Genomic DNA, 23,678 nt, shown 5'->3' on the forward strand with positions numbered 1-23,678 from the left:
TATTTCCAACATGTGCTGTGCACTGCACTCTGTACTTTGTTATCATGTCACTTTAGCTTTATAATTAACTATCTGAAAAGCATAAGGGAAACTTGTAGCAAGCATGTGGATAAATAAAATAGAACATGTGCTATATGGAGAAAATAAACTGTACCCAACTGCACAATAGAGAGCTGTATTTTTGTCACGGGTCCCTGTGACAGTACAAACCACAGAAGGGAAGCTCAAGTGGTTTGCGTGTCACCAGAAGCCTGGATAAAAATACAGCCTCATGATGAGCACAGCTTGGGTGTGTTTTACGTCTCGTTTTACCTTAACACCAACAAAAAGGGACCTAACGTGAGTGAACCTCAGGCTTTTCCCACCAGTTCACAATCCATCTCCTTTTCTTACATCAGCCAAATTAGTTCTGGACTTCTTCCCTCCAAGTGATGTGACCGTTGCCCATTGCCTCCTGCTTTCCAGCCTTCTGCGCACTGTAGTTCCTTCGCACACCATTGTTTGGCATCTCAGTGTGAGATCAGAGAGGCCGATTCTGTGTCTGATGTGTTGGGAAGATGTGGGGGGCAGTCGGGGGGTACACTTTGCATTTGGGGGCTGTGAGGCAGTCGTGTTCTAACTTCTAAGGGAAATGCTTGGCTCCCTGATGGTCACCAAGATCATCATACCACCTTTCTTCTCTGCCCTGAGCAGAACAGAAAACTGTGGTTCTTAAAGGGAGCTGCTCGCAGACTTGTTGGCCTGGATGTGGACTTTGAGTGCTTTCCAGTAGAGGGCGCCATCGCAGTGCACTAGGCTGTGCTTCAGAGACCCCCAGCCACCACGTCTGCTTAAGGATGGCTGTGCAGGCGGGCGGAGGGTGGGAGTCTCCCATCAGCTCCTTGTCCCACAGAGCACACAGTGCCATTGAGCCTGCTGCCAGACCCTGATGATGCTCCCGATGCCCCACGCGGCCCACATGCACTACACACAGGCTGACTCCTTGTCCAGGAAAGTGTGGGTCCCCGCATGATGGGGCCCCCCGCTGTGATCTCCAGATCCCCTGAGCGGCTCTGAGCCAGGGTCCTGGGCCAACAGCCCCAGGCACACAGCCATCACGGGCTGAGCCCCCAGCAGGCTCAGCCACATGTGGCCAGGGACTCACCAGCCAAAGCCATCCGAGGTGACCCTGCATCTCCGAGAGGCCTGGCACCACCTCTTTGGGCATGCCCTTGGTGCAATACGAAACCGCGTCCTGTTTTCTGTGTCCCGGGACTTCCTGGGCCCTGTCAGAACAGGCTTGATGCGTGCTCCGAGCTTCCCACTGACAGCTGGCAGCCCAGCTCCCACCGGCGTGGCCGCACACCACTCCGAGGACAAGCTCTCCAGAGGCCGGCGTGGGAGGCCAGTGCAGGCCGCCCGAGCCACCACAGCCCAGGGAGGCCAGGAGGGAAAGAAAAGGCACAAAGAAATACAAAAATATTTTCCAAGAAAAAAGAAACGTTGAAACAAGAGAGCTGAGTTCTTTGGCCTCAGCCCTGGGTCCGCCTCACCGATCGGGTTTCCGCGTCCATCTGGCATGTGGCCCTTTGAACGCTGACACAGAGACCCACAGGCGTGTGACAGCTGGCCCTGTGTAGCAGCTCGACCAGCAAGCACACTGCACTCTCCCATTCCAGGGCCCGAGACAAAGATTCAGAAATAATACTTGTTTTCACGGAGCCACATTTACAATGAAATAGTGCCCGTGGCCGCACAGGAGACTGAGTTTTGCAAAGGGTCACCATGTTCTCCGGTCCCTTTTCCCCATTAGGAGCAAAAGTGTCAAGCCCACCCTCACTCTCTGCGTCACGTGGCTGTGTGGGGATGCGGTACCCTAGTGAATCTACTCCTTTGTGCCCGAAGAAGGAAATCTGTAATTCTACAAACACGGGAAGTCTTGGTGTGCTCAATGCTGTCAGGAAACCTGGAGGCAGGCCTTCACAGGGAGTTGTAGGGCCCAGTGGGGTCACAGCCTTGCTCTTCTAGAAACAGAGGCTGCAGGCAGGGCATTTTTCCGAGGATGTGAGCAGGCTCACCTCATAGATAACTTCACTGGGGCTTTGATCTGTGTCCACTCCTTACCCAGCAGAGTAATTCCCGAACAGCCCTCGCGTGGCTCGGTCACTCACCAGTGACTGACGTCATTTCTAACTGGAATTTCTCCTGCTGTGTGTTTTCCTCCAGGCTGGGTTTCACTTACCCAGAATCGCCTCCGAGTGGCCAGGCATGTCCAGTGTCTGTACGCTTATATTGGACTCATCGTGTTTTGTTCTTTAATCTCAAAATTTATTTCCTTTCAAACTGCAGTGTGACAATACAAAAGCCTGCAAAGGGGACTGCTTAAGTGGTGGCGCGACCAGTGGGAGCATGTGAGGTTTACAGACCCCCGGAGGCAGTGCCCATGAAATTCCTGCAGGCGCCCCAGACCCCTGGCGGCAGCGAATCTCACGCGTACCACTACACAGCCCTCGCGGGTGCTCACCCCTGATGGCCATTCCTGCTCCCGTCTCTTGGTGCCCACGTGCCCGCCTTGGCTGTTGGCATGCCACAGCCTGGACCACAGAGGCTGGCCCAGGCAGGATGTCATAGCTGAATTGATGTGAAAATGGTTCACTTTGGTGATTTCAGACTGCAGATAGAAGAACTCGGACGTGATAAATTGGCTTCATGTGAAACAGGAAAAAAAAGGCTCTTATTTTACTCAAAACATGTTCCCAGAAGGCTAATCAGGAAACTAACCCCTCGCCAGCAGTGCCCACGGCTCTGAGAATGGGGCCCCACATGTGTTCTTGCTGCTGTCCCGGGAGGAGGGTCATGGAGTCGGGGCAGTGAGGGACCCTCGGCGGGGGATTTAACTCTGGCCTTCCTCAGCCCATCCAGAGAGTTCTTTTTCTTGTTCATAGGCATTTGATGGAAAGTTTGCATTTGAGAAGCTGAAGTTCACATCCATTTTACCTGTTATCAGTTTGAAAGATGTTGAGATTTAAACGGAACCAGGCAGCCCCGTCCGTCTGTCTGGAGGAAGGGGGCTGGCGGCTGAAAGCAGGTCGGAAGTCAGGAGAAGCTGCAGGTACTGGCGCGTCTCTAAGTGGCCGGGGGCAGCCGTCCACAGTCCTCGGACCCCGTGGCTCCAGCTGCCGACAGATGAGAGCATCTGGCCTCCGTCAGCCGGGCCGGCTCCGATAGGATCTGCCTGCAGGCGGGGTGGGTGGGCATGTTGGGTGCAGATGCCGGACCGCACGCACATTTGGACGCAGAGCCCAGCCTGATGGCACCCTGATGGATGAAAGGCTGTCACTGGCAAGCCTTTAAAGTTTGTCATTAATGTTTTCTTCACTTTAAAAATGGCACAAGAAAAGTTCTACATGAGCAGTAGTTAAGATCAGTCCTGAAACACAGGGCATTGGGGCCGGGGGGCACCCTCAGAGACCTCCCCGCCACCAACACTTTGTCAAGCGGCCGAGCTGCGTCGCTGGGTTGCTTACAGGTGTGGGTGCTCAGACTCAAAGGTAATGTGTAACGTGTCCCCGTGTCTGAAGGTGCGGGATAGAGGTCACTGTCATGAATGTGATGTCATGGGGTGCAGAGCAGGGAGCATTGCTACTGTTGGGGGGCGGGCTGCCGAGATGACTCTGCCCAGTGTCCCACTGGGAGGCCAGAGCGACCTTTTGGCCGCACCCGCTGTTCTCACTGATGGGTGCCGTTCCTGGGGCGAGCGGCTCAAGAACGGAGCAGGGCAAAGGGGCTTTGTCTTTTTTCCCTTGCTTCTTGGCAGCTGAGTCCTGCGCACGTACACGTGCCCCACCAAGGCACGCACCTCACTGCGCGCACACCCCCACGCGCGCCCTCCCCGGGCTCGCCCCTGAGGCTTCTCTGACGCTTCCTGCTCCATATCACTTGTTTGGTTCCCAAACACAGCAACATGTTTGCTTCCAGATTGGTTTGTTGACTTAAATTAAGAAAAACCCAGCTGGAGAAAATATCAGTGTCCAAACATTCAGCAACATGTGATATTGTGCAAAAAGTATTGCTTTGATGTGTTGTGATTGCCGTAGCTACAAGGAGTAGGTGCACAATCGAGACAATCGGCAGGCAGCGTGAGAGCAGGTATGAGCCGCGAGCCGCATCCCCCGGCAGGCGCACTTGGCCCCGGGCCCGGTGGGGGAGCTCTGCAACTCCCCAGCCGGCCCCCATGCCTCCGAGCGGCCCTCAGAGAGGAGGGGTCTTGCCGCAGCGGCAGGAGGAGGAGAGAACCGAGCCGCAGTCTCCGCTGAGCGTGGGTCCGGACTCTCCCAGCCCGTGAGCAGAGTGAGCCCAAACACGTGACCACCCTCCCTGCAGCCCAGTCCCCCACTCTGAAGGGGCTGCCAGCCCCACGTATCCAACGTCCTGTCCCGTTGAATCTGGGGCCAAGACAGGGACAGCTGAGCCCTGCCATCCTTGGGGCTTAACCCAGGGCCAGCGGGGATGGCAACGCCTGACGGACCAGGGTGGGGCCTGACCCTCCTCACAGCCCACGTCACCACCAAGCAAGGTGCGTCCTGTGCCGGCCCTGCCCCCCAGGTGCAGGGGACCCACAAGACAGAGGAGGCTGTGCTGGTGAGCAGAGCGGGCCGCGCGTTTTCCTTCATCCTTGCGGATGTGGTTCTTGGAAGTGAGGCAGCCCCTCGTGGAGTTAAAGTTTGTGAAAGCTTGTAGGGCCTTCCAGATAAAAGACAGTCCATATGTGAACAATCCTGTTCTTAAACAAAGGTCCTCTTAATACCAGACGGGGTGAGAACCAGTCCCCCTAAAGCAAGCTTGGCCTGGGCCAGACACCCAAGATGCTTCCTGCTCACTTTTTTGATTCCCAAGAAGGGATTAAAAGTACTCCCATCCATCCTGGAGGGAATGAGTGGCAACCTCCATGGGGACAGGCCAGGTCTGTCGCTGCCACTGCATTGACCCCGCAGGAGAGGCCCTTTCTGGATGCTTCTTACGGTCTGCGGTGGAAGGCGCCTGTGTCTTCCTGCCCACACCTGGCAGGGCCGTGGGGCCCTGAGCCCCATGAGGCCAGTGCTGTGGCGAGGAGAGAGCCCGGCCCCTGGGCCTTCTGCACGCTCACAGTGCCCGGAGGGCCCCTGGGGGTCCTGCCTTCCTCCGTTCTTCCCTCAGGTGCCACTAAGTCCCCATGGTCCCTGTGGCTGTGCTCAGCAGGGCTTTTGTGGGGTGATGTGGAAGGTGCCCAGGAGGGAGCACACAGCGTCCAGGCTGTGTGCACCCAAACAGCGGCTCCCAGGCACCCCCCACCCAGGACATAGGTGGGGAGGCACGGCTGCCTCATCCCCGATGTGCTGTCACTGGCGCAGAGGTGAGGCTCACGGATCTAGAGCAGCGTCCTAGGCACCTTTAAGGAGCAGGGCCAGGGACATCAGCAGAGGGGCAGCTGTGAGCCAGCGGAGGACCCTGTTTGCAGGCGTCCACACCCAGGATCTATCCTCTGGATGCGCCCCCCAGGGAGCCCTTCTTCTGCTTTACCCAGATCCAGACGCGGCGCGGTGGGTGTTCCTGGGTGCCCCCCGGTGTTCATTCCCGAGGAGGCTTGCTGGTCTTGGAGCCGAAGCCTTCCTGCTCAAGCGGCCTCCTACACCGTGATGTTGGACCTCCCCTCTCAGGAAAAAGGCTCCCATGGGACGGAGGTGGCCTCCCTGGCTGCCACACTCCTGCCCTGTGCAGCCTCCCGTGACCCTGCCTGCTCACCCCATCAGATATTCAGGGCAGCTCAGCTCTGGGTCTGCAGGTCACCCACCTTGCCCCAGCCCCTTGTGGGAGGCAGTGGAACAGGAGCCACCCCACGCTGGCGGTCCCAGTCAGTCTCAGACCAGGGGGGCCTGTGGATGGGAGAGAAGCCCTGGAGCATTCTGAAACATTCTGGAGCCAGCTCTCATGGGGCCAGAGGAGGAGTTGTGGGCTGGGAGTCAGCCCCACCAGCTCTGTCCTGGTCCTGGGACAGGGACCCACATAGGCCTGGCACACTGGTGTGCAGACGGCCTCTCCGCTGGGGCAGGAGGCCAGTATGTCCCCAAGCCCCTGTCACCAGGTGGTGCCTAGCATCACCAGGCCCCACTCCACCGAGTCACCATCCACCTGGTGCCTGGGGTCCAACTTCCCACTTCTGAAGGGCTTCTCCCTGGCTGGGGCCCTCCAGCCACGTCTGGGGGCACCTGGGCTTGGCCGGCTGCTGCACCCAGGGCAGAGAAGAGTCCAGGAGTGATCCAGCCTCAGGCCCCATGACATCAGAGATTGGGGGCCCCCAATTTGGCTGTGTCTGCCGAACATGTGGCCACGGTCGGACACTGACTGCGTCCACTTCGCAGCCGGATGGGCCGCAGTGTCTGCAGAGGTCCGTGCTGACCTCGAACTGGTTGGAGTAGCGGCCTGCGGAACCCAAGAGGGGAGGCCCTCTAGCTGGGCTCCTTAGAGAAGGTGCCTCCCCTGACGACCCACTGCTCAGGACCCTCCTGGCTACCCAGGCCTGCAGCCCCTGCTGCTCTTGTGCCCCTACTTGGAGGGGCCTGTGGCAGCTGGGCTCACAGGTAAGTTCTGAGCATCAGGGAGCGAGGTGACAATCCGTGCAAACCGTTGTTCCCCGGCCTCCCAAGCAGTGGGCGTGAGGGGTGAGGGGAAAGGCTGGTTAAGGGGCAGGTGGGAGCAGGGGCCTCAGGCCAGATGCAGGCCTAGCCATCCCTTGTGGCTGGGTGGAGTTTAGGACTGTGACCCTTGGCAGCAGGTCCAGATTATCTGGGGACACTCTGTCTCAGGCCTGGTGACCGTGTGCCCAGCAGCCCCTTGGGGACCCTGCCAGTGGACTCGGTCTGCCCCTGCTGAAGCACTATCCCGGGCAGGTGCAGAAGCTTGTAAAGCCTTGGGGCACTTCCCCCTGCTACCCCTCCACGGGAGCATCTTCCCGCCCATGGGAGACCCCCTCCAGCGTGCCGGCCCGCGCATCTCTGTCCTGTCGTTTCCCTCACTCACTGGACATTGTATCGTCCCCATCTAGTTGATGGCTGCTGGTTTGACGTGCTCCTAGGCCGAGGGCACTGTGAGCTCCAGGTGCGCTGGGTGGGGAGGTGAAGGAGGCCCCTGCCCTGGGGCCGTGGAGCCCTCCCCTGTGCAAGCTACTGTACCTCCGCCTTGGCACAGCAGGCCCTTCCCCCAACCGCCCACACACCCAGCAACCTTCCTGGCTCATCCCGTGGGGAGGCAGAGGCAGCCAGGGCCCTGAAAGCCGCCGGCCCCTCATTCCTACCAACGGGGTAAATGGGCCCAAGGGCTTGAGCGGCTTGTCTAAGTCACAGACAGGTGCAAGTGGAGCCAGGACAAGCTTTGGGTGGGTGTCCTGCTGCTGAGAGCAGGGCTAGGGGAGGAATAGCCGTAGCCTGGCCTGAGGCGGGCAGGCCCTCGGGTGAGTCGGGAGAAGAGGTGGGGCTCACCTTGGAGACTGCTAGAGCTGTCAGGAGATGTCACTGTGCAGCCAAGACCTCGAGGACTCCAAGGCGCATGCATGGGCCAGTGCAGCTGGCCAAGGATGTCCGCCAAAGCTGTGCTTATTGGGTAAAAAATGGAACCCACCCAACTGCCCGTCAATGAGGAACTGAATACGTCAGTGTGAGGTGCTCACCCCGTAGAATACCAAGCGATTGTCAGCCTAGGTGAATTCTTGGGTAGAAAGGCCCTCCCCGAGAAAGAGGAGGCTGGAAAGTTACACCGTGTGTGGGTGCCTGTCTCCATGACCCACTGGTCTCTGAGCACATGCAGGGCCGTGAATCGGCCCCCGTGAGGGGGTGGGCTTCAGGCGACTGGCTGGGGAGGCCCAGCGGGGTCCTGTGCTCCTTGAACGCCGAGTTCTCCATGTGAAGAGGTGGCTCTCGGGGAGGTTAAGGGGAAATGCCTGATTATCATTCATTTTCTTAGGAAAATCTTGGGGTCCAAGGAGAAGTGACATTTGAAGTGGTGGAATCCAAGTCACTAACCCATCAAGGGTGCAGCTCCAGGCCATGATTCTGAGATGCCAGAGGGCGCTTCTAAGCCAGTGTCCAGAATGTGACCGAAACCGGCTCCTGTCCCCACCCAGGAGAATGAGGAGACTCTCACCACCCTGTGACCCAAAGGCCTCTCTCTCATGTTCTCAGTGATGTGCATTACCTGCAGGAACGCCTGTGAGAGCAGACTGCAGGAACACAGGGCCTCCAGGGAGGCTGACCAGCCGCCTTCTGCAGGGCACGTGCCACAGGCCCAGACCTGGTGGGGGATGCATGTGCCTGGAGGAGCGGGAGGCGGCTTTGGTCTGGATGTGTTGATTCACGTGCCCCCAGACTTGACATTCCGTCCTGTGTCTCCTCGGGGCTGTGCCCAATCCTCCCAGCAGCCTGGCTCTGGGCCACGCAGGAAACTGGGCTGGGGTCATGTGGGGGTGCATGGGGCTCTCTTGCTGGGGACAGTGCACCCCCACAGTCCAAGGATTCGTACAGCTGGGTGCCGGCGCCTCGGCGCAGAACGGTGCAGAACTGCTGGGAGCGGCCAGGAGGCAGTGTGGAGGTGTGGTCAGTGCCAGGAGAGGTGACCTGCAGGGAAGGTGGGGAGAGACGGCGAAGGGGAGAGACGATGCCTCCTCACAGAAGCCGCCTCGCTGCTGCCACCGTCGCCACAATTTGTGTTGATTTGGTTTCTGAATCCCAGAACAATGCAGGGCGTATTTGATAGGAATTCAGAAATCACCACCCTGCGTCACTGCCTCTTCCAGTTTGCTGCCATGGGTGGACGTCAATTAAAATTCTAGTGGTCAAGCTGGTCCTGGTGCTGCACAGGACCGACGGGGTGCCAGGGAGCTGGCTGGGCTGTGTGGTGGTCCAGGTGCTGGGCCGTGTGGTGCTCCGGGTGCCACGGTGTGGGGTGCCTCGGGGTCTGGGTGCCAAGCTGTGTGGTGCTCCGGGTGCCGGGGTATGGGGTGCCTTGGGTCCAGGTGCTGGGCTGTGGGGTACCCTGGGGTCTGGGTTCTGGGGGGTAGGGTGCTCGCCTCCCCCACCCCCTCTGCAGGGCACTGAACCTGCCCTCCTAACCACACAGGCCCCCAGGGGGTTCAGGCTGCCGCACGGTGGTTTCATGCGGATGCCTTGTGGCGGGGAGGAGGGGGTCGTGTGAGCGCGGAGATACCCCCCGGGCAGCGCAGGTTCCAGTGAGGCATTGAGGCAGCGCACAGGGGGGGGGGGGGCGGCGCAAGGCACTTTCCTGCTTTCTCGGGGCTGTTTGTGGAGGGGCGGCCTCCCCCGTGGAGCACGTGAAGCAGAGACTTGTCAGCCCCGCTTTCGTCCGCCTCCTGCGACGGACGCCGTAGGTCTGCGCCCCGCAGCCGTCCGTGCAGCCGGGCAGGGTCCGGGCCATCTTGTCGCGCCCCCGGGATGCCCACCGCCCGCTGGCGACCAGCACCTGGAGGAGGGGCGGCGGTGTCCCGCGGGCACGGGGGCAGCGCAGCCGCTTCGGCGCCAATGGGCACTCAGTTGAAAATGTGGTGGTTTGGGAATGAACCATACGCACTGAGGGTGAAATCGAGTTGCACGTAAAAAGTGATTTGAGCCCGAAGCCGCGCTGCCAGGCGCTGGGGGCCGCGTGCATGCTTGCTGCCCGTCTCCCCTCTCTGCCCCAGGGCGGGAAAACAGCTCGCACACCCCCCACCGTCCGGGTCCGGAAGGCCGAGACACCCCGCGGTCCGGGTTCCTCTCAGGAGCCCCCAACCCGGGGCACGGAGCTCAGTTCCTCCCGTTTGGGGGGAAGCGGTCCCCAGCCGCCCTCGCGGGCCCACGTGCGAGGATGGGAGCCGTCGTTTCCTTCCAGGGCCACCCTGTCCCCGACTGTGGGATCTGAGCGGCAGGTTCCGAAACACACGCATCTGGGCCGCCGCCTGACTGCGGCCCGAGCCCAGAGGCGGCAGGTCGTCCACGGGCTGGTGTCGGGTGTGAGCGCACGTGGGGCGCGCCAGGGCGCAGCTGTGCCCACCGGCCGGAGGCTGCCCACCGCCGCTCACTCGGGGCCAGGGCGCCTCGTGCCAAGCTGAGCACGCCCTTATTTGAAGCTGCCTTTTCTTTGAGCTGCAGAATGACATGTCTAAATATCACAACACCAAGAGGTATGTAGCTGTCGGCACTTTTTCCATGCAAACATCTGACTTCTGTGCCAGGAAGCAAATGTGACAGGTATTCCGTAGTTTCAAGCAAATTGGTCTCAGATGTAGATGAACAGACTTTCACAAGGAAAGGATGGAAGCTTGTGTGCTAGGCCTGAGCCTCCCGGGGCACCGCAGGTCGGTGAGTTACCACCGTGGGCCTCCTCCCCCATCCCGATTCCCCTCCCCCTGCACCCCCATCTCCCCCATGGAGCCTCCACTCCTGACGCAAGGCCCTCTGGGTTGACTCTCAGCTGGTGCCTGTCATGCTGGTTCTGAACCTGGGGGCTGGTGCGGCCTCTGGGCGCCCATGCCCAGAGGGCAGTGCCACCTTTGAGCTTTCTAGCTTGAGACCCTGCAGGCAGGCACCTCCGTCCTGTGGGTGGGGAAGGCAGCAGTAATGCCCAGACTTCACATAGATGCACGTCTGTGCTACACCTTTTTTTAAGGCCGTCTGTACAGCAGGGGGCTGCAATACTATCTCAGCCAAGGAAGTCATGAATAGTTTTCCCTTTCTTGTGTTTATACATATGTTCTAAATTTTTGCACTAGAAATGTATTGTTTGTAATTGTAAAGCACAGCATATTTACCTGAAGAAGAAGGGCCCCTGGCACATGCAGCAAGGAGATAACACCTATTAGACGCACGCAGTCTGACCATGACTGGCGTTGGTCACCACCCATCTGCTCATCAGACTTCTCTCCACTCGCAGGGCAGTTGAGGGAGACACCACCCTGACACCCCAGGTGAGGCCAGGGAGACACCAGCAAGCAGTCTGGCCGGAAGTGCTGTGTGACCACAATATGAAAAAAGAGCTCAGTTGGAGGTGTGGTGTTTCAGAGTAGGGACAATCACGGAAGGAGGGTGGGGATGAACCAGAAAATCAAGAGGGACTTCCTGGAGGAGGCAGGACATGTGCTACACCTGTTAGAGATTGACAGGACCTAAAGGCATTTCAAATAGAAGGAGCAGCCAGACACCATAGAGCAGAGGTGGGCACCAGTGCCACGGTGCCTGCGAGAGGAAGCCTGGGCGCGGGGAGGACACGCAGCCTTGCTGTGGCGTGGGGCAGTGGGACCAGGTCTTGGCAGAGCTCCACCTTGTGACCAGTCAGGACAGCCGTGCCCAGCAGTCATCAGCATTATGCCCGGGTGACCGCTCAGCTTCAGCACCACTGACTGTGTCTGCCGGGAGCCTTCCACCTTGCCCCACCTTGCTGCCCCGGGGCCACGCGCACTTCCACATCACTTTTATGTCCTTGGACATCACCCCCACCCGTAATGCAGGGAACAGAAGCAAAACAGCGTTTCTGGCAGGAGAGACAGACCCAGAGAGGATGGGACCCCACCCAGTTAGGTGGCCGGCACCTTCTGTCATCGGGGTGGGGCCCACGTCTCTTGGTCCTTGTTGCCCAGGGGCAGGTGAAGGTGCTGGGTGGGTGAGCGGGCGCCTCACCTGCAGGGTAGCCTGTCTTCTCACTGCGGCGAACCTGTGTTTTACTTAATTAGGTAAGTCACTCAATGTCACCAGGTCTTGTTAGAGAAGCTAATCCTTAGGGCTAACAGGACTAACTAATTAGTGTAAAACATTTTGAAAATATAAGAAATTCAGATGTAGTGTATAATTGGCCAGTCCTCCTGGTGTTGATACTCGCTCTGTATCCCTGATAGAGCCGCCCGCCTGGCTACGCCGAGGAGTTGTGGCCACTGAGGCGGTGGCATAAGCAGGGCAGGCTCACCGGAGACCCAGGGCTGCAGAGGTGCATCCTGCGCTGCTTTGCCACGTGGAGTAAACTGGGACAGGAGTGCGTGGCTGGCTGGGCTGACTGCCCCACTACCCGAGGACTGCGGGGCACCGGGGCACCTGCAGCGTGGGCCGAGAGGGCCTGCGGCCAGGGCTCCAGATCGTGAGTGGGCCCCCAGCACAGGTTGGCCGCCGCCGGGGAAGAGCAGGGCCCAGCCCCACCCATGGGGGTTTTGGGTCCTCGTGGTAACTAGCACCAGCCTGGCCCCGGCATGCCTGCCTGTCCCCAGCATTCTCTTCTCGGGCATGGAGCTGACGACGTTGCCTTGCAGGGCCTCTGAAGGGTAGAGGTGGACCTGCAAAACCCCTGCAGGCACAGACCCGCATCTAACAACCTCTCCTGTTTCCTCTTGAAGGGTAAGTGCCGAAATTCCTTCTCAGTTGGGAAGTTGCACAGAAAAGATACCCAAGCCTCAGACCTGGACAGCACTTGTCTCGAGCTCCAGGGGTACATTCAGCCACCCGTGGGCATGGGTTTTCCACTGGTGCTACTGGAAACAAGACAGACGACTGGATGTGCATTACTTCCTAAGCATGTATGGAGCTGTCAGCAAATCATTAATCTCTCTTTAAACCACAGTAACAATATTTACATTTAAGATCAAGATGATGATTATCTGAAAACCTCCCCTGGAAACTGTCCTCACAACTGGAAAAATACAGAAGCCAGTTAGCAGAGCCTTATCCTGGGCAAAAAACAGCCCCGAGATTGTCCAGAAGACACAGGTAGAGGACGAGGCCAGGTGGGGCAAACATCTGCACTCGCCAGTCTCTTTTGGAAGAGGGGATGCAGGCAACAACGCAGGAGAGACCTCTGGCCACCCAGCACCTGGTGGGTTCCCCCCTGAACAGTTTTCATTTCAGTGCTTGGCAGGCTGAATATTGAAATCCAACACCATGGTCCAGCCAGGAGGTCAGCATCCCTAATCTCCAATTGGCGGCCCCTGTATCTGCTGCAGAGAATTCTTCTCATGGGCAGCCTCCAAAAGTATTTTAGTAAATAGGTTACACTGCCAGCAAAAGCTGAGATTTTCATTCTTTATCAAAACTGGCACCTAAGATGTTCACAACACCCTAGGATAGCATTTCCCCACACAGGAAAGTTAAGTCTTTTGCCCCAAAACACTCAGCTTTTAAGATGTGAAGGCCAAGGCTGCCATCCTAAAGTCTGTCCTGATGCCACTGGGCAATGATGTCCCTTCCTCTCACTCTAGAATCAAGTCCAGAATAGCCCACACAGGTCTGTGTGCACGTTGAACTAACCATGGCTAATGTTCGAGGGACATAAAGGAAGGCGCCTAAATATTGGCAAGGACACTTAATTTGTGTGCGCAATGACGTTGGATAGTCATTTGGTTGGTTACTCTGTAGGGCTGAACGTATACGGCCGACCTGGCCATGTCTCCCCTTAGCATGTCCCCCCTGGGGCGGGTCTTCAGACATGTGTCCAGAAGCCAGACAAACAGCATTCTCAGCACTGCCTTGTGGGACAGAAACTACGGTGATGCAAGCATCCTTCCAGAGAAAAGTAAATGCACAGTGGTGTGTTCCACGGGGGAGCATTACACAGCAGTGACAGTGAATAGACCTACATTGCTATAGAACACAAGTGAATCTTTGAAATACAGCAACGCGAACAAAGTTAACTTGTAGGAAATTGGAGTGGTACAGTACTAATTTTATAAAACTCATAACCAAGCCTTGAGGGATAGAAATCACTTTGAAATATACATACACATCTATAAATAGGCACATATATGTGGTAAGACCTTTGCCAAAGACAGGAGAATGATAGATACAAATTGCCTCTGGGCAGAGACGGGAAGATAGAATATCAAAGGAAACTTGGATGTTCAGCCACGGGCAGGCAGACTTGGTGTTTGCTGTTCCGGGTCTTGGGTGAGGTTGTGGGTTCATGGGTGTCCCTGTAATATTTCACAACATGTCTACTACACACATTTGCTCTTTGGCACCACATATTCCACAATTTGAAAAATGTAAGCATGTCATTGAAGGCCACCGTTCAGTACAGCCACGTGCCTATTTCTGGTCAGATTCTCAGCACGGTGGGCAGCTCTAGAAATGGTTCCCAGTGACCCCCTTTAACCAGTTTTGTGGTGGGGACCTTTCCCCACGGTTCGGCTGAGAGAGTCCACAGACTTGCCCGCTGGGCTGGGCCAAGCCCTGTGGGCATGGCGGCCAGCACGGCAGGCAGGAACCGAGCCAGGAGGTGCCCGCGCTGCTCGCTTGCAAGTAGCACGGTCGCATGGTCGGAGAAGCTCTGCAGCTGCCGCTGACACCCAGTGCATCTCATCCGTGCTCACTCCCCCACAGCCGCAGCTCCTGGGACCTCACTGCCTCTTGCAGACCAGACGTGTGAGCACAGGGGAAGAATGAGGCCGGCTCTGCTGCACGGGACTTTGTCATCGCTACCCGCGGCCTTGGGCTCGGGGAACAAGGTTTGGCCGCAAGAGTCGGCAGACCCACGGCGCAGCAAGACTTGTCGCAGAGTCTGTGCACAGGCTTGTCCCCACAAATCCTTCTGGGCGTAAGGCATCAACTCAGAGCAAAGGGCAAAGGTTTTAATGCATCACTTACCCAATGAGCCGAAAAGACCCCAGGCCAGGGGAGAATTTTCAGACAAAGAGGGGAAGGGTGGGTCAGGAGGAGGGGCTTGCCACGCAGAGGTGAGCCTGTCCTTGACAGTCTTCATGTTGAGAGACGAATGTGGAGTGATGGTTTGCTGGACATCTTCTCAGAAATGAAGTGAACCCGTCCCTTCAAGGAGAACAGCTGACAGTGTTGGTTACCAGTAATAAAAACTTGTTTTTGAACAAAAATTAGAATTTTTAAAATCATGTATCTGCCACTCCGAGCTTTACAGCTTCTGAGTACTTAGATTATTCTGATGCGATTGGTGGTGATATAAACAAATGTTATTTTTTTAATAGTTTGTAGTGAAATGTGGCAACACTTGGGAGATCTGCGCAGCTGGGTGAACCAGTGCTTGATGTTACAATGACTCATGTGGGTCAAAGTGCACGCGGAGCAGTGAAGTTCACAGAAACATGCTCCTGACGGGTTTCGAGTTCCGCGCTGCGCCAGACCTGAAGAAGCTGCCACTCGTGGAGTCTGACTGTCAGGTCACAGAATATCCCTGATTTTCTAGAAAAGGCTGCTAAGGTACTCCTGCCTTGTCAACTACACGGCTCCCCGAGGCCAGATCTCCCCATACTCTTCAGGCAAGAGGACAAATCACAACAGTTGGAATGAAGAAGGCAGGAAAGCAGCTGTCTTCTGCTAAGGCGGCGTTCAGAGGTTTGCATGCATGGAAAACAAGGGCAGGCGTCTCACTGATTCCCTTTTAATTTGGAAAACAGAATTTTTTATTAAATATTTGTTAGGCTAGTGTATAATGGGGTTTTTGTTTTTAAGAAAATCAGTAATTTTAAATTCTAAGTTTTATTTCCTAGGATGCTATCGATAGGTGCCACCTGTGGACCCGTTCGTGGGGCCTCGGTCCCGGGTCCGAGTGGAAGGCGAGCAGAGGGGACGGGCGGGAGCAGGGTGGGGCCGAGGGACAGCTGTGCTTCCGAATTATCAGAAGTCACATCCAAAGAAACGATTCTACAAGGTTAGGCCTGGGAGCTTATTTCTCAATTAAAATGGTCTCTCAGGAGCACATTGCCTCCCGCCTGCGGAATTCTCCCACTCGGGCCATGACATCCCCAGGCCTCATCAGGGGCAGGGACAGCACCCACGTTATCGTTAGGCTGCCTTACGATACTTCAGAGACAAAAAGTTTCCAGAGCAGCTTTTTCCTTTTACGTAAAGATAAAAACACCACCACTAGGAAAAAATAGGTTTTAAAGAAAAAGCACCCACATTGCAGACGGATGGTGACTTCAGCCTCCCTTCCACCCCGAAGTCCCCTGAGCTGGTGGGAGAGTCTGTGTTTTTCACTTTGTGCTTCATAAGTGGTTTCTAACCAAGCCCCCTTGAAATGCATTATTGTTAGAAAATAAAGCAAGAAACAAGGGGTAGTAATTTAGTGCCAGGAAGTTAATTCTGGAGACCTCTGACCTCTCAGCAGTCACGTGGCTATTGATTTTCAATACAGGGAGGTGGCGCACCACCCTAAGCGTGGGGTTCAGCGGGTCCCGGATGGTTTCTCCCTTATCCGTGGAGTCCCTGAGAACTTGAGCATTAACCCAGCAAATGTCCACAGCTAGCGGCGTGTCACATGGCAGCTGGGTGGACGTGCCAATTTTCTAATGAAGTCGGGTTGTTGGCAAACACACCAGTCATCATATATTGAAGGAGGTCTTCTTTTGTGTATTTCCAACGCTCCTGAGTGCTTCGGAACATACCCGCTAGCCCGTCGCCTAAGGGCCAGGCGCCGAGGGAGGACGGGCCGCTCCGGCCAAGACAAAAGCAAGCAAAATCAGAGCTTAAATCAAAGTGGGGCTGGGCTTTGCACAAGGTATCAGAAATGTTTTTCCAGTTGTGCTCCGTGGTGGAAATATTCTGAAGAAAAGCCGTGCCTCAGTACCCTCTTTTCTCACAAAAACGGGGGAGCTCTGTGATACCCACTCCCAGCTGAGCTCACTGCCCGTGTGGAAGAACTGATACCATTTTTCTTAATATTGAAGGGAAAGCATCACTGCCTTTCCGGTCTCATCCAGTGGGTGGTTGGCCTGTCACTCACCGGCGTGCAGATCTGGTGAGTCAACAGAGAGACTGCCAGTCCCTCGGACAAGCCCACCCCCTGCCCCGGGCCCAGTTCTGCAGCTGCCTCGGCCCCTGCCCGCCTCCCCTCCCACCAGTAATGAATTACGGTTGCCATCTTGTATTGATTATTGAAAATGTTAGGTCCATGGGAAGAAAATGCCATTGCTTAAATATCGACATTACTGGGCATTTTAAAGTTATTTTTTACAGAGGCATGTGATAAAAATGTTTAAGCAATTGAAAAGAGTGAGGGGAGCAGAATTATTAAATAACGAAAAAAAAAAAAAATCAATCCTCAGCTGGGTCTGGCCAGACCAGCGTTCCTCTCGGCTCAGGTAAGTAGTTTAAAGTCAGCCACGTCTCACCCTGGACTTTTTTACAGGAATGGAGAAATTTATAATGAAATCCAACAAGGAAACTGGAAAAACAGCCAAATTGGTGCAGCAAAGTGGTTAATAGGATCATTAGCCTCCTCGCTGTATTTTTTTGGACACCGTGTGCCTGTACCGCGGTGCTCGAGAGCAGATTGCGGGAACAGGCTGACAGTTAGTCGCTCACTCAGCAGTGCTGGGTACGAACTGCCATCTTCCTGTGGATTTACAGCTGCCGCTTCTGCTACTTCAATTAGTTCTATAGCACACAGATGTTACTTAAATGTTGCTGCTAATGATACTGCAATAAGCGTAAGATTCATGCCATATTTTGAGGCACGTAAATTTCTCAAGTGGCACAATTAAAGTGGAAATATTAGGTGGGGAGAACTTGGCAGTCTCTCCAACTTGGAAGGCGCACCCGCTATGCAATAATGGGTCAAAAATTCATTCAAGTTTTACTGCCGTTCCGAGTTTTAAAAGACTTTTCACAGTTGAATGCAAAGTAGTAAAAACCAGGGTATTAGGAAATGAGAATGCAGTTCTGTTATTCAGACATGACTTTTAATTTCAAATTGAAATCACATGCTCACTTTTCTGGACATGAGCAAGGGGAAAGGCCCAGCCAGGCTGAAGAGGTTTTCTCTGTGGGGTAAAAAGCCCTGAGAGGAAAGGAAGCCATGGCTGGGCCACCGCAGGCCCGTGGCCTGGGGAGGCGCGGCGTCACCTCGCCCTGCTGCCGGCGCATCCCGGGGTCCCTCCCACCAGCCGCCCTGTCGCCCCGTCACAGCGCCCTGCCTGTCGCCAAATTTTCTTACCCATGAAAATCCTCGGGAGAAGAGCTTCTCCCTGCCTGGCTGTCAGATACGCTTTTGATTTTCTCGCACACAGACGTGAAAGGCAAGCAGTTCTGCGGGTGAAGCTGCGCCCGGCAGGCCCCGCCGCTTCCGGAGGCTTTGCGCGGGCTGACCGCCCCAGACCATTCCACTTCGCTGATTTGAGCTGTCCCGTGAACGACTCCCCTCCACGGCTCTGTGATTCTTCCCAGGATAAATTCTGCACCCGGAGAAGGGCTGTCTGCAACAGGCATTTCAAGTGGGTATGCTCTTGCCGGTATTTGCCAGATACTTATCAGATACCTATTTTCTCCTTAAGAGACGCAAACCATGCAGTGAAACCTTCCCTAGACAAACCCAGGATCCTGTGTCTCTCCCCTCGTTGCCTCTTCCCTCCCTTTTCCCTCTCCCTCCGCCTGCCCATTGCTCTATACCTTATGCCGCTTGGATTATTTACAGCAAACCTTACAGACGTCGGTATTGTCTTGTTTTGAAGCAAAAAGGACAATGAGTTCCCGCTGACCTCGGTACAGTGCATCATGCTGGAGCACAATATGTATTTTATCCTGGCAGTGAAAAGCCTACATGTAATAGAGAGAAATGTCACTATGGCATTTTTGTTGACACTGTGCTCTTGTGTATAGAGGGAAGCCCAGGGCTTGGCCAGCAGGGGCGGTGGCGGCCAAGCACATACCCAGGACTTGTAATTCAGCAAGGAAGAGGCAGTAGAAATTAATCTGGTCAGATTTGCCACTAATGACCTATTCCCAGAACTGAAGAGCCACACCAAGTCCATGCCCCCATTCCCCATTTGCACGGGTACATCCGGAACCGGAGCCCATCTGCTAACTCGGGTCTGTTTCTCCAGCTCTTTATTGTCTTCCATAATGCTTAATGTACTGTTTGTATATGTTGTCCTTGCACTATATTTGATGTGCTCTCATATATTTTATTCATCTCTGGCTTTCTACGAAGGCAAGCTCGCAGCAAAACTGAGAATCATTATTTGCCATCATCAATCAAGTGTCTGCGTGTTTGGCACCTCACGGATGGACTTGATTTTAAGCATAAAACGTAACTCTTGCTCTTTGGGGTCATTTCATTCTCTGTCCCTGGTGTCTGCTGGTGACGTTATCTGGACACAGGAGTGCTGGCCTGTGCCTGGGGCAGCCGGCCTCCCCAGAGTCCCCACACTGGTCAGAGAATTCTCAGGGCCCCCGAGGTGAGTTGCTGGCACTCTGAGGCTTCTGGGGGTTTTGTACTGAGAAAGGCAAAGCTCATCGTGGTGCAAATGAAAGACACACACCATGCGAGTTTGTTAACTCACGTGCATTGCACAGGAGTGGGGGGAGTGTGCACGGGCACAGGCCCTGGGGTCCTGACCCCACAGCCGGGGCCCCACAACCCTGCTTCCTACACCAGGCCTAGGGATGTGTGCCAAGGCCCCAGCCCCTTCCTGGGCACCAAAGCAAATCCAGAGAACATTCTATCCCTGGGAGGGAAGGTCTGCCCTGGACGTCTGCAGAGATGCCAGGTCTGGGCCTGGCTTCCTGCCGTCGCAACCACTGTTTCTGGACGCGCATCACCTCTTCTGCGATCCCTTGCCTTTCCAGCTGTACTTTGTGTAGGGGATGTTACACACACTCACGCACTTATACTTACACACATGTACACACACACACACACACACACACACACACACACCTGCTCTCTAGAATGGGCCTTGCGTCCCAGAACAGCTGTGACATCCTGGGCTCCAAGTTCCCTGGAGGTAGCATGACACCCTGGGGGCCTTGGGGAGCGAGTCCCTAGGTTAACCCTGTCCTCTGGCGGGACTCCTGGGCTGGCACTGTTACCCGACGTCAGGGAAGGGGAGGGGTCTGTGTGCTCTTGGGAGCATGGTGCATTTCCAAGTTCAGGTGAAGGGGACGTGGAGGTTAAGCAGGGGAATGACAAAGGCGTCCTCTTCCCCTGGTAGCAGGTATTTAGCAGATGGGAAAATATTAGCAGATGGGAAATCAGCAGATACATTTAGATCAAGATGCAAATTTAAAAGCCGCCAGTCCCAGTACTAAATATTTACACTGAACATGTCTACTCCATCAGCTGCCTTCTATTTTTGAAGAGTCCATACAACTGCTCGTATACAAAGTCATGTAAAAATTGAGGGAAGAAAATTCCACACTTAAAATCTGTTGTGAACTAAACTTCAGCATTAAAATAGAAGACAATTTCCAAATTTGTGTCGACATTTGGACTTGTGTCCCAAAAGAGTTAACATACAGCCTTTCATGAGTAAGTTATTAATATAAGCTAACCAGTACTCCAAAAGAAAAAAATGTATTTTCCCTCCTAAAGAGCTCGTACTGAAACCTCTGTTCTGGAGAAGTCTTTTAAAAAATGCAATTCCAACCCCTTTATAATTTTCAATACAAAAATCGTCTGTGAATCATGATGGAAGTCACCTGAGCCCCAGAAGGCAATGCTTTCCCTGGGCCACAGGGTCCTGGATGGGCCACGTCGTGTTTGTGGGCAGCTTCCCACGGAGTAAAACCCCAACTGCACAGAATCCGGCCAACATTTTGACACATTTTCTCACTCAGTCGTCCTGGGCTGTGGACAAGGGCATCACAGCCATTTATAGCAGAAATCGAGGCTTGGATTTAGGGCTCACCAAGATCCGTAGATTGAGCAGCAGGGAGCTTTTGAATAAAGTCCCCAGCTGTTCCCCAAGAGAACTGAACTGGGTACTTTCAAAGGGACCCACAATCCACAAAATTCAGTGATTACTGTCTTACACATCAATTAACTTATTTAATAATGGTTGAGTGTCTGTCAGGGTGCGGGCACTGTTCTGGGGCTCAGGATATAACTGGTCAGAACAGGTGACATCCCTGTCCCGGGGGTGTTACATTCCAGTGGGGAAAATCATAAAGAAGAGAAAAGTAAGGCTGCTTTGAATCACAGTGATAATGTTATGAGGGGGAGTGGGCAGGCAGTGGGCTTGGGGTCAGATAGGAGGTCTCTTGTCGGGAAAGTCTGTAGGTGAGATCAGGACTCTGGAAACAGAGTGCCTGGGGACAGAGGATGAAATCCGCCTTTCTCCAGAGATGCCCTTGACCTCCAGAATGAGTGACCCCACCATCCATCCAAGGGCCGGATCTGCCCTGCGGACTCGGTCACCCTGAATCAACAGGAGACTCAGACTACATGATGAAATCGGCTTTGTGATTTTTTTCACACTCCACGATTGGACAAGAACATGGAACCCACTACATGGTCTCCAGAGAAAGACATGGAGCCAGTGCGTGAGGAAGTTACCCGAGTTTCAGGCCCTGATTAATTTCACTCTGCTATTTATATTAGAGTGCGGTTACCCTAGCAACCGCTACTGGGTTACTGTGATGTCTGCTTCCGCAGCCTCAGCTTTGAGAGCCTGCACGGCGGGTGTCAGAAGGGCTGGCAGACCACCACCCTCGTAGGAGTCCAGAGCAGAAGGGGGTAGGCTCCATGCCAACCTGTGGTCCAGACGATGCGTGACACTCTGCAGACCTCCAGCTCACCAAGACCAGTGCCTCTCTGCCCCACTTACTCTCTGCCCCTCTCCCACCCCCACCTCTGCTTCTCCCCTGTCTTCCTCTGACACTGCTGACTGCTGGTCCTCTTTTCATCTCCCCTCCATCATCTCTGTCCCCGAAGTGTTGTCCCTCCCAGCCCTGTCCTGGGTTAGGACCACCTCTCTGTGGCCCCTGACTCTAGACTGGCTCCCCTGCTGGACTCCAGGCCTGAGAGGCAGAGCCGTGTGTGTCTCTGGGCTCCGCCTGCTGACCCCCAGCCACTTCTTGCACATAAAGCCCTCACCAAGGCTCCTGAAAAACCTGGCAGTGCCGGTCGTGGTGACGCAGGGCTCTCAGTCACCCTTAAAAGGCCACTTTGTATTTACAGGATTCGATGTGCCTTAGCTTCAACACCTTCTAGATTAATTAGACTAAAATCTTAAGAAAATAAATGTTTTCTTAATTGTAACTGGAAAACTGGTTTTGCCAAAAATCTAATTAGGGGAAAACTTTTGAGGAGACAATTTTAGGTTAGAGGTTGGGCATAATAAGGGGGGAGTGAGGAATCCCAAAACTACTGTAAGCACTTCATCAACTCACCTCTCATTTCCACCATCCCTTCTCATTCAGCTTTATCCTTCTTTCCCTCCTTTAGGCAATAGCTATATTCCCAGTGCAAACATATATATAAATAGATGCTGCCATTGTAACAACACTGAAACATTTACCTCCCCATTCCTTTCTGGCTCTATTTTAGGTCATGCATAGTGAAAACTTTATTAACCCCTATACCACAACCTAACAAAGACATGACAAGAAAAATACTATAAACCAATGTCTTTCATGGGCATAGATGCCAAAAATATCTTTCATAAAATATTAGCAAAGAAAATCAAACAATGATCAAGTGGATTTATCCCAGGAATGCAAGGTTGGTTTACTGTTCATATATCAATATACTTTGTCATATTAACAGAATAAATGAGCAAAGGAGATGTGGGAAAAGAATTTGAAAAAAACTCAACACTCATTCATTAAAACAACTCTTGGCAAGCTAGAAATAAAAAGGAATTTTCTCAATCTGGTGAGAGGCATTTATGAAAAGTCCACAGCCAACAAAATACTTTAAATGTTAAAATGCTTTCCCCAAAGGTGAGGAATAAGGTAATATGGTGCTCTCACTACTTCCATTCAACATCTACCTAATATGCTAGCCTGTGCAGAGAAACAAGTAAAACAAAATTAATAAAAGTGGGAAAAAAATTAAACTGTTTCTGTTTCCAGATGGATTGACAATATACATAGAAAGTCCTCAAGAATCAACAAGAAAATAACATAACTAAAAAAAGGTGAATTTAGCAAGAAAATAAGGCCAAAATTCAGAAATTATTGGTATTTCAATATGCTAGCATCAAACAAATGGAAATGAGTTGAAATTTCAAAAGCAATACTATTTATAATAATATCAAAAACAAAATACTTAGATTTAATAAATAATGTGTGAGATCCCTATACTTTCTTAGAGAAATTAAAGACCTAATTAATGGAGGGATATACTATGTTCATGGATTGGAGCGTTCATATTGTTAAGATGTCAGTTCTCTGAAAACTGATCTAAAATTCCAAGGCAATTCCAATCATAATCCTAGCAAGCTTTAATAGGTATTGACAAGATATTAAATTGTGGAAATACAAGAAGCTAAGGAGTCAAAACAACCTTAAAAAAGAACAAAGCTGGAAGACTAATCAGTTTCATCATAATCAAAAAATTGGAAACAACCTAAATGGCACCCAACAGAAGAATGGATAAATAATTATTGTATGTCCATACAATGGAATACTACTCAGCAATAAAAAGAAATGATCTATATATATGCACCAACAAGAGTGGTCTCATGACAAGCTGAATGAAAGAGGCCAAACATAGAAGAATACAAACTCCATGTGTTTATAGGAGGTTCTGGAAGATGCAAAAGCAATCCATGGTGAAAAAATGTTCAGAAGGCAGTTGCCTGAAGTGAATGGGTTAATTAGGAAGGAGCACAAGGAAGTTTTCTGGAGTGATGAAAAACCTGTATCAATAGGAATATAGGTCAAGGAATGCATCAATTCGCCAAACACGTACAGGTAAGATGTCTGTGTAACTCCGGGGAAAGGAAA

Source organism: Manis pentadactyla, chromosome 8 (genome assembly GCF_030020395.1).
Source record: "Manis pentadactyla isolate mManPen7 chromosome 8, mManPen7.hap1, whole genome shotgun sequence".
Taxonomy (NCBI): domain Eukaryota; kingdom Metazoa; phylum Chordata; class Mammalia; order Pholidota; family Manidae; genus Manis; species Manis pentadactyla.